Source organism: Anser cygnoides, chromosome 2 (assembly GCF_040182565.1).
Source record: "Anser cygnoides isolate HZ-2024a breed goose chromosome 2, Taihu_goose_T2T_genome, whole genome shotgun sequence".
NCBI lineage: Eukaryota > Metazoa > Chordata > Aves > Anseriformes > Anatidae > Anser > Anser cygnoides.
In genome coordinates this window covers 153,937,733-153,955,187 of record NC_089874.1, presented here as the reverse complement: position 1 = coordinate 153,955,187, position 17,455 = coordinate 153,937,733, and the positions used below count along the sequence as shown (strand labels likewise).

Genomic DNA, 17,455 nt, shown 5'->3' with positions numbered 1-17,455 from the left:
CGCACCTCTGTGAAGTGAAATCGTCTGTCCTGAAGATGGCAGTGATGCTCTTCTCAAACGAGCCATATTTTCTGGCTAAATGCCACTGTTCTTTGAGAGTGACTGTCCCACCCACCAACTCTCCCTTCTATAAATTATTGCAATATTACTTTTCCCTTCAAAGGCTCGGTAATCCATTGCTCTCTTTATTTCTCCCCTCATTTCGACACATTAACACAACTTGCTTCACGCTCTGGCTTTGCAAATGGGGAACAACTGGTGCTGCGGCGTAATTGCGTGTCAGCTCTGAAGTGAGCAGCTCGTGTACAAACCCAGCAGCCCAGGCCCCGGAGTTCTGCCTCTGCTGCTCTGCAAGACTACGAGTCTGAAATATGCTGTTAATCAAAAGCTAATTAAACACTTTAATTAGTTTTTACAGGATGGGTTTGGTTATGGGAGGTGCTGTCTAGGTCTTTGTGGTACAGGAAGGTTTTGCCTGGGGAGCAGAGCAGGAGTGTTTCAATCGGCCGCTCTGCTGAAGGACCTTCAGCCTCACAGGGCACCATTATCTTCGGCGTCTGTCCCCCTTCACCCCTAGCAGAGATGGCTGTAAATGCTACTTCACATCCTGTAAGTGTCTATGAGTGCTGCTGACCATCTCGCTGAGGAATTTTTTTCAGGAAAACGCATGAAAATCTTTTGAGTTTTTCATAGAGGGATTCACAGTGAACAGCAATGTATATATATAATAATATATCAAAGTACACATGCACATAGATTATAAAATATGTTTGTATATGTATATTATAAATATCCTGTGATATCACTACTCTACGCACTAAATTTACACTAAAACCTCTGTTGCAGGTAAAAGCGAGGGGTTGAGACTGTGCACTGCAATGATTTCTTCAAGCACAGTGTGCTGCTTCTCACCCAGGCCTGTGATGGGGCAGGATTTGGCTGCATTTTTTTCCCCCAAAGTGATATTTTATTTTATTTTATTTTATTTTATTTTATTTTATTTTATTTTATTTTATTTTATTTTATTTTATTTTATTTTATTTTATTTTATTTTATTTTATTTATTTTATTTTATACTTCACTTCTACTTCACTTTACTTTACTTTATTTTAAATGTTGATAACAACAGACAAAACATACAATACGGGGAAATTTCTGGGGGCCTGACTAGCCTCAGGTTAGGAATATCCCACGCTCTCTGACGCTCGATTTCTCTCGTTAGCAAAGGGCTTGGTGCTCTCAGCCCCTGCTGGAGCAAGATGCCTTCTCTGCACTGCACAGGAGCAGCTCCTGGGGGCTGTGTAAGGGGATCAGAATTTGGGCAGTCTGCACCTCTTCTGCAGACTGCTGCTTTCTTCTGGTCATGGCTCAGCCTGGCCTCTCCCTTGTGCAGAACGATGGTTTATGTTACTGGATCAGTGCCGGTTGGCCAAGCACATCTCTCCTGGCCCTGTGTGCTGGTTTCCCGTGGCATTCCTCATCTTACCCCTTCTCCAGGGCATGTGTGCTCACTAAGATCACTGAAAGAGCACAGATCACCCAAAGAACACTGGATGCTGGGGGGGGTGGAGGTTTGTGGTCGATCATTACATTCCTTTGGTGACCTGCTACAGGAAGAGAAAGTGCACCTAGGCAGGAGGTGAAATGTTCTTGTGTTGAAGCTGTAGATCTGAGGCCCACCATAAACTTTCTCCTTTGTGAGAAGCGTCTTTAGGACCTCCTTTATGGAAGACTTGCCCAAACCCAGCTGCTTCTGCAACGAACCACCCCACACATGCCTGCCTTGGCAGACTGAAAGCAGAAGGCTCGGTAGGCCACATGCATATAGCTAAGGCCGGATGGGGCCCAGACACTGTGAGACAGTCCCAAAGCAGTCCTAAAGCCTGACTGGGTGCAAACTGTGGTGTATGGTGGCCATGGTGGTGTCCCAGCAAGCAGGTACCACAAAAGCACCACAAAATTACCACAAAAAAGATCTTTGCTACTTGATTGACTGCTGCTGAGCTTGTGAGTATTCTTTCTGCCTTTTCCTTGACAAATCTGGTTTCTGCCTCATTTGTCTTGTCCTGAACCCATCAGTGTTAGGTTGCATTGATGTCGGCCTGTGCCTTGCACTGGTTTCTGCTCCTCCCTGTCCTTCAACTGCTTCTGCCCCTGCTGCTGGCCTAGGCCCTGGCCTTGCTCTTCATGGGGCACAGATATCGTGGGCTTCACCACAGGACCTGCCCAGGTCCACTCTGACCCTAACTCAGAAGTACTATGAAGTGTCAGTATTAAAGGCCCCAGCCGAGTTAGGAGACCTCTCGCCATGGCCGTAACAAAATCAGTGGTGAAAATAAGTTTCTGAGAGGTTTGCAATGAAACCATAAATGGATCCGACACTACAAGGAGGAAAGTGAAGCAAAGCAGGCTGCATAATAAAGAGGTCCAGTGAATCGAATAGATCAACTTGTGAATCAGTACATGCATGGATTTTACAGATAAGCTGCACAAGGAAAATAAGTGAAGGTATTTGAGCTCAGATCTCCTGTGCTGGGGAACTGTTTTCTCACTTTAGTTGTCTCATACACTACAAGCTGTCTCATGTGCACTTTAATAAATATTTTGCAACATCTGATTTTTGTGTGTGTATATATATATAATGTATACATTAAATAAAAACCAGATGTTTGTAACGGACAAACTATTAATTGCAACTCCTGAGGGAAAAAAAAATGGTCGTTATGGTAATGGTTGGTCTGCAACAAAACATCTGATTTATATAATAATATATTTCTATGATTTTGTTCAGAAAAATCAAATGTCTGTAGCAAGCAAAGTATAAGCTACAATTGCATTTCTAGGAATTTAGGAACTGCTAAGCTCACTTAGACCTATGAGTCTTCTAGCCCAGGATTTTGACATTGACCAGAGCGGGGCGGTCAGAGTGCGTTCCAAGAAACCCTGCAACAAGCAGTTAGGTTATCCCTTATCTCCAAAAAAGTTTCCATTCCTCCCTCTGTAATTAGAGGTTAGCTAACGCCTCAAATCATGAGAGTTTATATCTTTCCTGAGACCTCATTTCAAAAATAACTTTAAATATTTACTGCCGTAACTCCGGTCGTGCTCGTTACGAAAGTCCAATCGTGGCTGGAGTTTTGCCAGGGTTTTATTATCTCTCAGCTTCATCCCATTTTCCTGCTGCATGATGATCTAAGGGTGGGTGAGAGCAATGATTTATACGATAACCCAAAAAAGAATGGTAGCTGTTTTGGGAAATTGTCAGAAAGCAACTAACTTTTCCTATATATAGTTTTTTCCATGTCATGTAACTCGCTGCAGCAGGAGCACAGGCTTTGGCGCTGCGCGGCGAGCCGTGGGTTTGTTTTCCACCCTGATGGCTCTGTGTTGGTGGAGATCCTGAGGCCGGGGCCCTCCTGCCAGCTGTGATGTGCTGCTGGCCCGGAGCCACCCCAGGTGCTGGGGTCCGAGACCTGGTCTGGAGCAGCCCCTTCCCCATTGCCTTCCCTTTCCTCTCTCTTCATGCACTCAGGGTCGATCTCCGGGGCAGAGCTGCAAGCGTTGGCCTGCAGGGTGCAGACAAGAGGACCGGCGAAGACCCAGGCACGGAAATATTGGGGCTGTGAAATTTTGGAAGGCCTGTGAACAGCATGCTGGGGAGCTCGTGCAGCCTGGAGCAGGTGAGTTGGGCCATCACAGAGGCAGATGTGGCTCTGGTGGGTGATCTGGCCACATTTGGAACAGAGGTGAGGCAGGTTAAGATGAGGATGCCAGCACGTGGTGATGTGTGATGGGCTGGACTCGCCTGGTGTGACTGGAGATGTGTGGCCTAGCTGCGTGCACACACCCAGCAGCTGCTTTTTTGACAACTCAACAGCCAAATGCCATGCTCGTGCTCAACATGGTACCAACAGAAGACCATGGCCATGTTTTCTGTATGAGCCATGGTTTGCGGCACTACTCAACAGATGCCTGAGAGCCGCCTCATTGAAGGGAAGCTGTAGTCAAGGCATGGCATGATGCTGGTTCACATGCAATGGAGAAAATGTAGCCGGCAAGTCCTCAGGGTACAGAGCCTTTCAGAGGAGCCCTTACCCCTCTGGGCTTAGCCTCGTGGGGTTTGGAGTGGTCTCTGTCAGGCTCATTATTGCCTGGATGAAAGAGAGGCACTGGGATAATGAAAAAGGGTTCTGGCGGGATGATAACCTCACCCTAGACTCCCTGTTAGGAGTTAGTAATCTTGCTGATAAACTACCTGCCCTGATGTTATCAGTAGGGATCTCAGTGTTTAAAGCTGGATTGATGTCGTGGAGTTCTGTTTCCTCCTCACTCTTTTCACAATGGTAAGGCATTGATGTTTGGCTGGGATAAACTGCTGTATTCCACAGCCATGCGTTTTTGCTTTTGTTGTTTGTTTGTTTGTTTTTATATGTACTAATAGCAGGCAATATTTTAAATGAATTACCCCATTCAGGAGGGAATATTGAAATTGTGTGTTAAGCAGCGATTTTGCAAAGAAGGAAATAGGATCTGAGCTCTTCCCAGGCTGAGGGAATATTTAAACCTGGATCCATCCTTTCCCATCCCTCTCTTCATGGTCAAAGGTGGTGAATAGAAAGGAAAGGAAATTTAATCCAACTCTGAAAGTTCAGTAAATATTCAGTGAATAGGCTATCCACTGTAAGAGTGGCCTTGCATTTGCTTGAAAAATTCGTATGCACTTTCCAATGTTAATCATACTAATGTGTGCATCTTTAGAAAGCAAAGCTGGCCATGTCTTTCTAAAAATCTGCTAACAATGTCTGTGTGTTCATTTGTATTCAAGTGGTACCTCAGGAACTTTGATTTAATTTTAGGAGCTGTATAAAAAATAGGAAATAGGGTTGCTGTTCTGGTGCTTAGATCAACACAATTAGAGTGGCTATATGTTGAGATGCAAGGTGGAACAGAAGAAACAAATGAACTGGAAGAATAGTCACGAAATGAAGAAAGTTCCCCAGGAAAGATCATATCCTAATTCAGCTAATTGTTGTCTTCTGGACATGACTCAGTGTCCCCAAGTGAACCAGGCATTGTGGCGTGATTTAAAGTAGGGTAATGAGGCCACGTGGCTATTTTTGATGAAAAGTTTGCTGAAAGGTGGGAAAAAGCTGTGTGACTCAGCAAAGCTCTGTCTCGCAGCTCCCAGAGGTGAGGAATGGTCTTCTGGGTGCCTTGTGACCCCCTGTCTGCCTCCCTAAAGACCTCAAAAGCAAAGGCAGGCACCACGGCTCAGTGCTGGAGGGGATGCTCAAGCGCAACAGTAAGACTACTCACGGTGTTTTTTATCCCATCTTAGCTATTGCTTAAAACCACACTTACTCTTCAGGCTTCGTTTATTGCTCTAGCAGGCAATTTATCCGAATGAGCAGATAGCACAGTGCTCTTTTCTTCCAGCTACAGCTGATTCGGATGCTATTAGTGTCTCTGACTGCTCGAAATTGCTCTTTGCCGGTTGCAGCGCCTGGTGCCTTCCTGCACGCAAGCGCCGGGGCTGGTGCAGCTGAAGCACGGGACTTTGGCCATCGTCCCCAGTGTTCCTGACGGAGAGGCTGAGGTAGCACGCATAAACCCTTCCTCATGCATTTAGATGTCTTCATCAGCAGAGAGCACCGTTTGGGAAAGAGACGTTTAAAAATCTCTTTGTTGGGTTTATAGGTGCTTTAAAGCCACTTAGTCATTTGATAGCAGGTTAAAATTAGTCCATACAAGATCAAGCATCAACACACTCTTTTCCCAAAGCTCCTTATTAGCATTGATTTTTCAGTCAGGAGAATAGTCAAGTAGTGGAAAATTAAATTAATGATACTGCAGTCTGTACGGCTTGCCTGGAAATGCCTGGCATCTTGTGCAGGGACCTTATCACATGGTTTTCCATGACACGAAACCTAAAGATTCAGCAACATGAACACTAAAAAGTCATTCCAGTTTTTAAGGCATTATTTTGACTGCAATGAAAGATCTTCTCCCCTCCTCTGTCTTTCATTTCTGTAATAGTCAGTGGTTGAAATAACGTGACCCTCATTATTCAGAACTTCACTTAGATAACATCCTGGTGATTGTGGTTGCCAAAATCATGAGCGTGCTTAGAAATCGTACATTGATTCTTTCTGAAACAAACAAATAAACAAACAAAATAAAAACAGCAGAAATTAATCATGGTAAAAAACAACAACAGCAAAACAAAACACAAATAAAAAAAAAAGCAACCATAAAGTCTAGGTGTGAGGAAATCTCTGCAAAATGGTGTGCTGGGAAGACGGGGTGCGTTCCTAGCTCTTGCGTCTCACTGCTTGGCTGTGGCCATCAAAAGGCCAGGTGCAACGTTAGTTGGGATTAATGTGACTTCGTGCCCAGCAGCAGTGGCAGCTGGAGCAGAGGGAAGGGAGGAGGTATCATGGCCAGGACAGAGCTTGCCCTGTGCTCCTCGTGCTCCTGGGCAGTCAAAGATGGATGCGCTGGCACTTTGCAATATGCAATGGAAGGAACTGGTTGTTGAAGAGATGAAGATGAAGGTGCCTTAAGGGTAGTGGGTTCCCCCAAACACCTTTACTTCTGGCAAGTCTTTTTGCATTGGACTAAGCAGACCTACCCTCAAGTACGTCAAAGCAGGAGTCTCGTCTAAGCTCTCTATGTAGAGAGATGTAGAGAGACATTTTCCTCCACGTTGATTCATCCTATCATATGATGGTTAGGCAGACAAGATCAATGACTTTCTGAAGGCGCCTGTGACTACAAGGAGAACCTAGGTGGCCACAGTCATTCCTTAGATAATTCAAGTGATATCATATCAATCCTGGTTTTCTATTACTACCTTTTGCTGAAGAGACAAACTTAAACCAGCACAGGTATATGGTGTACACTCATGGCACTGACACTTCACTTGTAAGGTATCTGCAAGACTAAGGAGGTGACAAAACAGTGGTGAAAATACATTTCAAACAGCAGGGACTGGATAGCCTGAAGTGGGTGGAGCAGGTGATTGGACCATAGAACTTTTTGAGGAAAAATTTGTACAACAGCTTGATTTGCACCAGTTTATGACTGCTGGGAGGTGAATGAAATCAGCAGAACAGGACTCTTGTGCTAAGCTGTGATCACAGACTGTATGGTGACAAAATGTACAACAGCAAAGACAAAAATTTAATCACAACCTTTTTCCTGCCAATTGACCGGTTACGGGTGTTCTCCATAGGCACTGCAGACCACCTGTTGATATATGAAAAGTCCTTTTTTTTTTTTTTTTTGACATAAAACATTTATTTCATGGACACTGTTTAAGTTACTCCTAGCCCATCACTGCTTGTTCCATATGTTCCAGGCTGAAAACTACTGGTTTAGAAGATGTTTAGGGATTGGACCTGTTCATCCCTTCAGAGGGGGACCCCAAAGCCTGTGGTAGAGCTTCTGAGGTCACTTCTTTGAAGGAGCAGGCCTGAAGGTGACCGTACAGGCACTGTAGTAAGGCGCCAGCCATGTTTATTAACTATCAGCGGGATGATGGTGTAGAAGGAAGTAGGGCTGGAAATAATCCCTACATCTCCCCATTTATTTATTTTTGCTTCTGGGTTTTCTCTTGGAGTGGGGATGCAAGTTTTCAAAGTCAAATTTTGCCTTGTAGGGAAGAAAAAAAATATAAAAATCTTTCTAAGTGTTGTTTCTTGGGATTTTAGTGTGCCAGGCTGGGGCCCTTGAGGAGGATGTGACCGTCTGTCTCTGCAACCTTGTTAGATCTCCTTCTGCCTCTCCCCAAAAGCATGTGTTTGAGCACTGCAGGAACATCATGTCATCAACACCGTAGCAGCCAGTTACTTTATCCTATTCAGTGCCATCATTTCATAAATCAGATCAGAGGATGACACTGGGTCATTCTGTCCTGACTGAAGTGATTAAGTAGATCTGTGCTATTAACTGCAGTTATCTTCTGAAAATGTCAGACTGCCTGCCAAGATCTTGACATGAGTTAAATGAGCATCTGCTGGCTGAGGACTCGAGCTCTGGATGGGAGGCAAAAACCCAGGGCTCGAGCAGCCTCCCCAGCCCTCCAGATCCCACATTTGGCTGCCCCTCGGTGCTTTGGTTCTGCGCACAAAACTCATGTGCCCAGCAGTTTTGTCCCAGCTGTATAGGTTTTGTCCTGGTGAGGTATCATGTAGCTGGTGTGAGGAAATTAAGTATTATTTTTAAAACACTTTTTCTGTGTATTTACCATATGAAATCAGTGTCTCCCTCAGATATCTGGCAAGTATCGTGGCTCTGTCAGATATTTTGGAGAAAGAGCCTTGACACTGACACTAAATGCGGTACGAGAAAGCCTGGAGAAGAGAAATTGCTGCTTTAAGGAGGGAGGATGTCCGCAGCATTGCAAAATGGCACAGAAAGCACATAGGCACAGCTCTTACTGTGGGCTAGGATTGGATTAACATCCCCTCAGCAGTGCTGTGAACCACCTCCTGCCTGTCTGGGGGTCGCTCAGGCCCTGTTAACCCCCCTGCAGCAGTGCCAGCCCTTCGCATCCTTCACCCACAAATGGCTGCTGGCTCCCACGGTGACTCTCTGACAATTCCTTTAGGATCTGAGGGAGGTAAAGCACTAGGAAGCCTGCACTGTTGGAGAAAAAATAAATAAATAAATAAATAAAATAAAATAAAAAATAAAATAAAATAAAATAAAATAAAATAAAATAAAATAAAATAAAATAAAATAAAATAATAAAATAAAGGTGACACAGGATGTTTGGGAAGACAGAGTGTTAGAGATTCCCTTCTGTGTAAGTGGTGTGTGCACACATAGATGGATGGTTACTTTTGCTTCAAGTGAGTATACAGATGCAAAGTCATGGCTTACAACCCTTTCCTAGCTTAGAAAAGGGCCACTCATGTTCCCAACACACAAAAACACAATTGATGATGATTTTTGTGTATCATTTAGTTTCCTAGAACTGTTTTGCAGGTATATGTGGATGCTGCAAAAGTATAAAAGGAGACTCTTTATAGCAGAATTGCTTTTTACTTAGCTATCAGAAAGGCAGGACTCCCAGGTTTTATTTTCCTTGGACTTCTACCATTATCTTGGTTATGGCACTGAACCTCCTCCCGTTAGCTTTCTCACCAAAGCAGGAATTCCTTTGGCCCCGGGAGGCTGCAGGGAGCAGAGCAGACTGGTGGGGCAGCAGGGGAAGGGTGATTTGTGGTGTTAGGCCGGTGCCTGTGTCCTGTCCCTGGGCAGCTTGCTAATTTAGTTAGCTTTGCTTCCAGTGAAAGGATCCAAAATTGTGGATAACTGGGAGAATGTGTTCCCCTGCAGGTGGTTAAAGGGGCTGCATCAATGGAATATTAGGGCAGAGAACCAGGTGTCTTTAGTTTATCAGCCTTTGGCTGTTCACTGAAAGGCACTTTTACGTTCCTATAATTTCTGCTTTATAAGGAAAATTGTATAAAGCCAGGCTTTTAGACCAGCTCCAGGAATGTGCCATTCAGTCCCCATTTAACTGGCTGTGGAGGTGCAGAGACACCTCTGAAGGTACTGCCGCAGCACAGCAAAGGGCCAGCAGCATTCAGAGATGTTTAGATGGGCTCCTTGCCACTGAATACTCCAATGTGATTTCCTTACAAAACTTGGGTATTGAATAATTCTGGTTTACAAGGGTATTTCTGGCACCATTGCTGCAAGAGCATCTCAGCTTTAGAACAAAGGGTGGCCGTGGGACGTGGGAAGGATGGGGGCAGCAGCTCTTCCAGCCCACCCTGTGCTAACGGGGGTCTCCCAGGAGTCCTAAAAGATCTCAGGCACATTTCTTTCCTGCTCGTGCAGGGCTGTGCCGGGAGGCTTGGCCCCGTGTGGGCTGGTGGCAGCGGCTGCAGGCGTTTCCCTCCCTGCAGGCTGCAGCCATATGGGCGCGAGAACACGGGCGGCTCTTGCAGCCTGTGGTTTTGCTGCAGCTGGCTCCTTCCCTTTAAAGTTTTGATTGCCTGAGATAACACCCAAGCTCGGCAGCGGCGTGGCGGTGACGGTCCTTTGCTTGTTGGCTGTAACAATTTATTTGCCTGTTTATCACCCACCCCTCTAATACCTTAAACACAAGGTCAGGAGAAGAAAAGCTTTAAAAAGCCCCTTTTATGGGCTCGAGTGAAAATCAGTGCCATCAGCCACATTATCCCAGCAGGATGTTAGACCTCAAATTCTTATGTGGAGTTTTAAAATAAATTCCCAAAATAGGACATAGTTCAAAATTGTTTAATTTTCAAATGCTTTTCACTGAATTTTTGCATAAATTTGTCGACATTTGCAGAAAGTGAAAACGGTTGTGTCACATCCTCAGCTGCTGCAAACTGGCACGATGCCACTGAAGTCAAAGGGGGAAGGATAATTTACATCAGTTGAGGTTTTTGGCATTGGAAAGTGGCGAGGAAGGGACACAAATGATTTCCCCACATGCCCCTTAGTGAGTGACCTGCTGTGTCCAACTTCTGCACAACAGGTTTATCATTTTCTTTTGCTACTTGGCACTTTGAGTCTAAGCCCTTTTCCCCACTTCCTCCTGCCAAAAACGAAATACAAGAAATGAGTCAGGTCTCCCTCGCTCTGGATGTATCTCAAAATCCCTTGGAAATAACGTTACTGCATTCTAGTAATAGTTGGCGGGGACTTTTTCCATCCACAGCGTATGGCTGCTAATTATGGGCCTGGCTGTCAGTGGGATTGGAGAGCACCGCACATCTTCTTGTTATTAATTTCCATCACAATTTGGGGTGGCAGATGCTGCTCTGCGAAATGTTACAAAGAACCCCAAAGTTCCCTGGAAGGATTTTTTTGCTCGTGTTAGGGGCTTTAACAAAGACATGTGTATATATTTATTTTCTTTTCCCTCTTTCCTTGGCTCGTCATGAACATATCTTCTCCTCTGAAGTTCTTGGAAAAATTTATTTATTGACCATGAAATTGCTTTTAACCATGCTTGTATTTCCTTAAAGGCATCCACCCACCAATTATTTTTCGCTGCTTCCTCCCCTCCATTTCTTTGCTGGCCACAAGCACAGTCATTCCCTGCCTCTAACATCAGTGAGATCTGAGGGTAAGTCTGAAGTTGGTGCAAATTTCCCACTTTTTCACTGACTTCTCTGGGAAGAAGGGAGGACATTATGCATGAGCTGTGAGTGTCCCTTAGCCTCCCATATGAGTAAAAATATTTTGTGTGGGTCCAGGCACCATGGTGATGGAGCACAAATGGAGCTTCAACATGGAGAAGTGGAGCAGGGAACTGTGGTGTTCTGGAAGCCAGTAGCTTGCCCTTTACCTGTGAAGCTGCTTTGCACCTTGCCACCATCACAAATTCTTGCCTTTTTCATACCAAAATGTGTGCTCTTACAGGGGAGAGCAGAGCAGCCTGATTTGCTCCTCACAATCTGCCAGTGTCCCACAGGTGGGACCTCCTGAGGGTGCTTGGGTGATGGGGAGAGGAGGTGAAGGAAGAGGGTTGAAGCCAAGGGAAATCTGCATACTTCAGCCTCTCTCACCCGGCTGATCTGAGCCACTTTGGCTTCAAGAGTTTGGAGTTTGTGGCACAGCAAAGCAAAGCGTTGGAGGCTGGAGGCCCTCCAGGTGTCGCTGGCAGCGAAAAGCTGCAGCAGGTTGCTCCTCCATGCTCAGGTTGACTTGGGAACCCCTCAGAGCCACAGGCATCCTCAGATTGGTTCGCATGAAATAATGAGCTGTTTTGCTGCATTCAGATCATGTGTACACCATATGCCATGGCTGAGGGGAAAGCGAGTTGTTCTGGGTTAAACTATAGCCTTTTGGCGTGCTTTCTTCCCTCCTCCCGTCCTTCCCCCAAACCAAGAGCCTTTTCCACTCTCCTGCCCTTAACTTGAGCTTTGCAGGGCACCAGAGAGGAGAACACGCTCACTTTGTATGGTGAATTAATGGGTTCAAACGGTCACCTTCCACAGCAGAGTCGTGTGGGAAAGAAAACCTGTGTCAATGTGAAACATGTGTGCGCCTGTCCGAGGACGAGGCATCTGATTCATAAATCAGTGGCAGGGAGGTAAGGAGAGATGTGTGGGTTTGGTAACAACTGTCAGGCTTAAATGGTGCATTTTACTCTTTTTCATCTTAAGTCTCCCAAGAAGATCATATTATTGACTAGTATGTTTTCTCTCTGGTGCTGCCCAGAGTTTAAAGCATCCAGAAGGTCAGCGTGTTCCCGTTTCATGTCGTCCCGCGATCCCTGGTGATGCTTTGTGCACACGAGTATGTCTGGGTCTGCAGGGCACGTGTTTGGAGGCCTGAAGAAAGGCTGCACAAGCTGTCCGAGTGCTGTGTCTTGCCCACCACGTTAGGGCTGGTTGCAGCGTGTTGATGCTGCAGTGAGCAGGATGCAAAGAAACTGAAAAATTGCTTATCTATGCTGGGAATATTTCCACCAAGGACACATGAACGTGGCTTAGGGGAGGTTAAAGAGAATATATGGTCCTGCTTGTATCAACTGCGACTTCAGTGACAAGTCAGACTGAACTTGCAGCATCTTTTTGTGCCAGGCAGGGAATTGTCCCACTACAGCCAAACCTGCAGCCTGCTGATTCACAGATTCACAGATTCACAGATTTCTCTAGGTTGGAAGAGACCTCAAGATCATCGAGTCCAACCTCCGACCTAACACTAAGTACTCCACTAAACCATATCCCTAAGCTCTACATCTAAACGTCTTTTAAAGACCTCCAGGGATGGTGACTCCACCACCTCCCTGGGCAGCCCGTTCCAATGCTTAATAACCCTTTCGGTAAAGAAGTACTTCCTAACATCCAACCTAAAACTCCCCTGTCGCAACTTTAGCCCATTCCCCCTCATCCTGTCACTAGGCACGTGGGAGAATAGACCAACCCCCACCTCTCTACAGCCTCCTTTAAGGTAACTGTAGAGAGCGATGAGGTCGCCCCTGAGCCTCCTCTTCTCCAGGCTGAACAAGCCCAGCTCCCTCAGCCGCTCCTCGTAAGACTTGTTCTCCAGACCCCTCACCAGCTTGGTCGCCCTTCTCTGGACTCGCTCGAGCACGTCCATGTCCTTCCTGTAGCGAGGGGCCCAAAACTGAACACAGTACTCGAGGTGCGGCCTCACCAGAGCCGAGTACAGGGGCACAATCACTTCCCTCGACCTGCTGGCCACACTGCTTCTTATACAGGCCAGGATGCCGTTGGCCTTCTTGGCCACCTGAGCACACTGCTGGCTCATATTCAGCCGACTATCCACCAATACTCCCAGGTCCTTCTCGGCCAGGCAGCTTTCCAGCCACTCATCTCCCAGCCTGTAGCTCTGCTTGGGGTTGTTGCAGCCCAGGTGCAGGACCCGGCACTTGGCCTTGTTGAACTTCATGCAGTTGACCTCAGCCCATCGCTCCAGCCTATCCAGATCCTCCTGCAGAGCCTTCCTGCCCTCGAGCAGATCGACACACGCACTTAGCTTGGTGTCATCTGCAAACTTACTGAGGGTGCACTGGACGCCCTCATCCAGATCATCAATAAAGATATTAAAGAGGACCGGCCCCAGTACCGAGCCCTGGGGGACTCCACTAGTGACCGGCCTCCAACCAGATTTGACTCCATTCACCACAACTCTCTGGGCCCGGCCATCCAGCCAGTTTCTAACCCAGCGAAGCGTACGCCAGTCCAAGCCCCGAGCAGCCAGTTTCTTGAGGAGAATGTTGTGGGGAACGGTGTCAAAAGCCTTACTGAGGTCAAGGTAGACCACGTCCACAGCCTTTCCCTCATCCACCAAGCGCGTCACTTGGTCATAGAAGGAGATCAGGTTCGTCAAGCAGGACCTGCCTTTCATAAACCCATGCTGACTGGGCCTGATCGCCTGCTTGCCCTGCAAGTGCCGCGTGATGACCCTCAAGATAATCTGCTCCATGAGCTTCCCCGGCACTGAGGTCAAACTGACAGGCCTATAGTTCCCCGGGTCTGCCCTCCGGCCCTTCTTATAGATGGGCGTCACATTGGCTAGCCGCCAGTCAACCGGGACCTCCCCCGATAGCCAGGACTGCCGATAAATGATGGAAAGCGGCTCGGCCAGCTCCTCCGCCAGTTCTCTCAGTACCCTTGGGTGCTGATAATTTGTCCCAAGAAGCTGTCTGCGTACCTAGTAGCTGGCAGCTCTCAGAGATGGGGTTAACGTGGGTTTGAGATCCAAAAAATTGACTGATCCCATAGTTTGCAGGATCTCCTCTTCTCTAGAGTGGTTTTGGGTTAGTTATCACAACTACAGCAGGTTCGGAAGTGGAGGTGAACCCCAAACCTAGGGTGCTGACCTTGCGCATGGAGGGGCAGGCTAAGAAGGGAAGACCTGGTCTAGGTCAGAGATGAAACAGGTGGAAAGAAATACACACAGTTTGAAGAAAGATAGCAAATCTTTCTGATTTCTGATTTTTTTTGGAAATGCTTCACTTTTTACCCATTGCATTAGCAGTCCCTGAGTGTTGCTTTCTGGGCTGAGGAAGAGGAAGACCATGCCCAAGCAAACTGCACCGTGCCTTCTCCCACACCACAAAGATCAAATGGGTCCAGCCAAGGCTCTGCAGTTCCTGTTTACTCCATATAAGACGTTTCCAGTCCCGTCGGCATTCATGGTAGTTCCTGTGGCTCGTCCTCGATAACTAACTCCAACTGGCACAGCTGAGACATCAGCGAGATGAATCCTTGGAGAGCAGCCAGCTCTTGCTTTTATTTTGCACTTGTGTTGCTGATGTCAAACCTTTGAACAAGGCCTCAGGCCCCCATTGCTGCGCAGGGCAGACAAACACAAAGAGGGGGCTCTTGTCTTGTGGGGAGGACAAGAAGTCGCAAGAGCTCCAAAGGGATGCCAGACTGCGAGCGTCTGTTGTGGTCCAAGCCGCTGCTTGTTTCCTGCAGTGACGCAAGCCTGTGTCAGTCCTTTTGGCTGGCTGAGCATGTGCGAAGGGAGATGTTAACCTCCCTGGTGTTCCTCTGCCTGTTCGTGCGCACGTGTTTGCGCAAACCGAGAAATGACGTGCTTGATTCAAAGATTTCTGGGTGGGGTGGTTTGGTCTGCGGGATGCTGGAGGTCTGAACCAGGCACTGTTGGGCTGGAAACCTCTGAATGGTGATGTGGAGGGGGCATCTCACGTCACTGAGACTAGCAGAGGCTGCGCCTTAAACTTCTGGAGCTCAAACTTCTGGAACTTCTCATCTCTGCTCTCTGGGGACAGCAACAGGGCCCAAGGGGATGGCATGGAGCTGGGACAGGGGAGGGTCAGGCTAGGGGTTAGGGAAAGGTTCTGCACCCAGAGGGTGGTCGGGCACTGGGACAGGCTCCCCAGGGCGGTGGTCACAGCACCGAGCATGACAGAGTTCAAGAAGAATTTGGACAACGCTCTCAGACACATGGTCTGATTTTTGGGTGGTCCTTTGAGGACCCGGGAGTTGGACTGGATGATCCTTGTGGGTCCCTTCCAATTTGGGATATTCTATGATTCTATGATTCCCGGCAAGAGCTAAATGCTTGCCATAGACATCTGTAACAGATGTGGGGAAAAAATAGCATACTCTTAAATAGCCAATGATAATAATCATAGCCTTGGATGTAAATAGCTGACAAGTTGGTCAAATCTGGTCAAAAATGGAGATTAGGCTTCATGCTTGTATGACACTGAATTTGCCTCCTGGTCTGCAAGGAGGGAAGAGAACTCTTCATATTGCAATGGTACACACAGTCTTGGGTTTGTAAGTGATCTACATGTTTGTCAAAATGAATAATTTAATCCTCAGTACTTCAGCAGCTTCTTTCCCATGTAGTAACAACACACAGCTCTGGTTTTGTTGCAGTCTATGTTCTTGAGGTGTGCGGCAAGGGCAGGATTGTGTTGTGTGAGAGAAGCGGTTGTTGGTTGACTGTGCGCCGCCTTACTGAGCGTTAATGATTGAACACCTACCTGCACTGCACATGCAAAAGAATTGATTGTTTCCAGGATATGCTGTAGAACTTGCTGTGTTCCACGTGACACTGATCGGTCCCTTCCTGTCCCTGACATAGTACATAGTACAGCTCCTCGAAGGCACGACACTGTTCCTGTAAGTAGAAGCAACTCCTGTTGATTTGGCTGGTGCAGGAGTAATACTTTGTATACTAAACCTTTATCTTTTTGAATGAAAAATTCCATTTTCTCTGTGGAAATAAGAAATTTAGTACATGTAAACTCTTCCAAATGAGGTTGATTTATTTTATGCCTTTTTTTTTGTTTGTTTGTTCTCTTTCCATACAATGAAAACTTGCCTGTGATAAGGATATCTAGATGCTATGGCAGTAATGAGATTTCCTTGGTTTTACTGTGTTTTATACAGGCAGGTGCACACATATTGAAGTTCTGACTTGACATCTTCAAAAGCCTGTACTGAAGCTAAAATATTTGGCTGAGGTATTTGGCCCTGCAGCTGTGGGGCTCCTGTGCAGAAGAACTCTGCAATGCTGAAGTGGATGTGGCTCGCTTTCAAATGGCTTTTCCAATGGGAACCTTTGCTCTTATATTTGGGAGAGAAGTTTTCTACAGAGCCAAAGCATCATGTGATTTGATTTGCCCAAATGTGGGTTGGAAAATATGAATAAAATTAGTGTAAATATTTTTCTTGCATGATGATAGATATTTTTCCCACTTGATAATATTGACTTTTTATTTCTTTAAGTCTCAGATGTGATGCTTGAAATATATTATATATATACATCTGCTTTCCAGAGTACATAAAAAATTAGATTCTCTGCTATTATAAATTAATTAAATTACAGATCAAACTAGTTGGAATGTCACTAGAGATGCAAAATGCTTTTCTCTGCCTTTCTTACTTCTCCAATATTATTATCTGGCATGACAAATTTCCTACAATTGACCTACCAGCTTTCCACCAGCTAAGTATATGACCAGTCATTCTCCTCAGTGAAAACCAGCCAATCCTTTTTTAACATGGAATTAATGGTGATGAAAATTTACATCAGCAAAGGATTTATCACAGTATTTTACACACAGACTTACTACAGAATTAAACATATTGAAAGGCTCCATAAATACCAAGCATTGTTGATAATCCAAGACTTGAAGTCTTAATTCTGTCCCTTTATAGTTAAGCTGGCAGAGGAGATGCATAAAAGAAAAAGAATTTCTTCCCTTTAGAATATTTTATTTTTTTCTCCAGTAGAAAGAAATGATTTCTTGCAGCAAAAATGTTGATCATGTTAATTGCTGATCTGAGAAATTTAGTATTTTAGGCACAACATTTTTATTGTATGCGACTAAAAGGAATTCTAGTATCCCTAAAGCTTTCCTTTTTTTTTTTTTTTTTTTTTGCCCTTTGCATCTGCTATAAGTAGTCAAGTGTCAAACGCCAATATGCATACAGCCAAATGGGTCAATGAG

General features: G+C 45.9%; 1 long non-coding RNA gene across 1 annotated transcript in view; it reads left to right on the top strand.

Moving 5' to 3' along the window:
* The first annotated feature begins 1,097 nt into the window (after positions 1-1,097).
* The window catches only part of LOC125180121 (uncharacterized), a 119,044-nt gene continuing 102,686 nt past the window's right edge, over positions 1,098-17,455 (top strand). Inside the window, exon 1 of the long non-coding RNA XR_010828812.1 lies at positions 1,098-3,680. This is a non-coding gene — a long non-coding RNA (uncharacterized lncRNA). The remainder of the gene's footprint in view (positions 3,681-17,455) is intronic.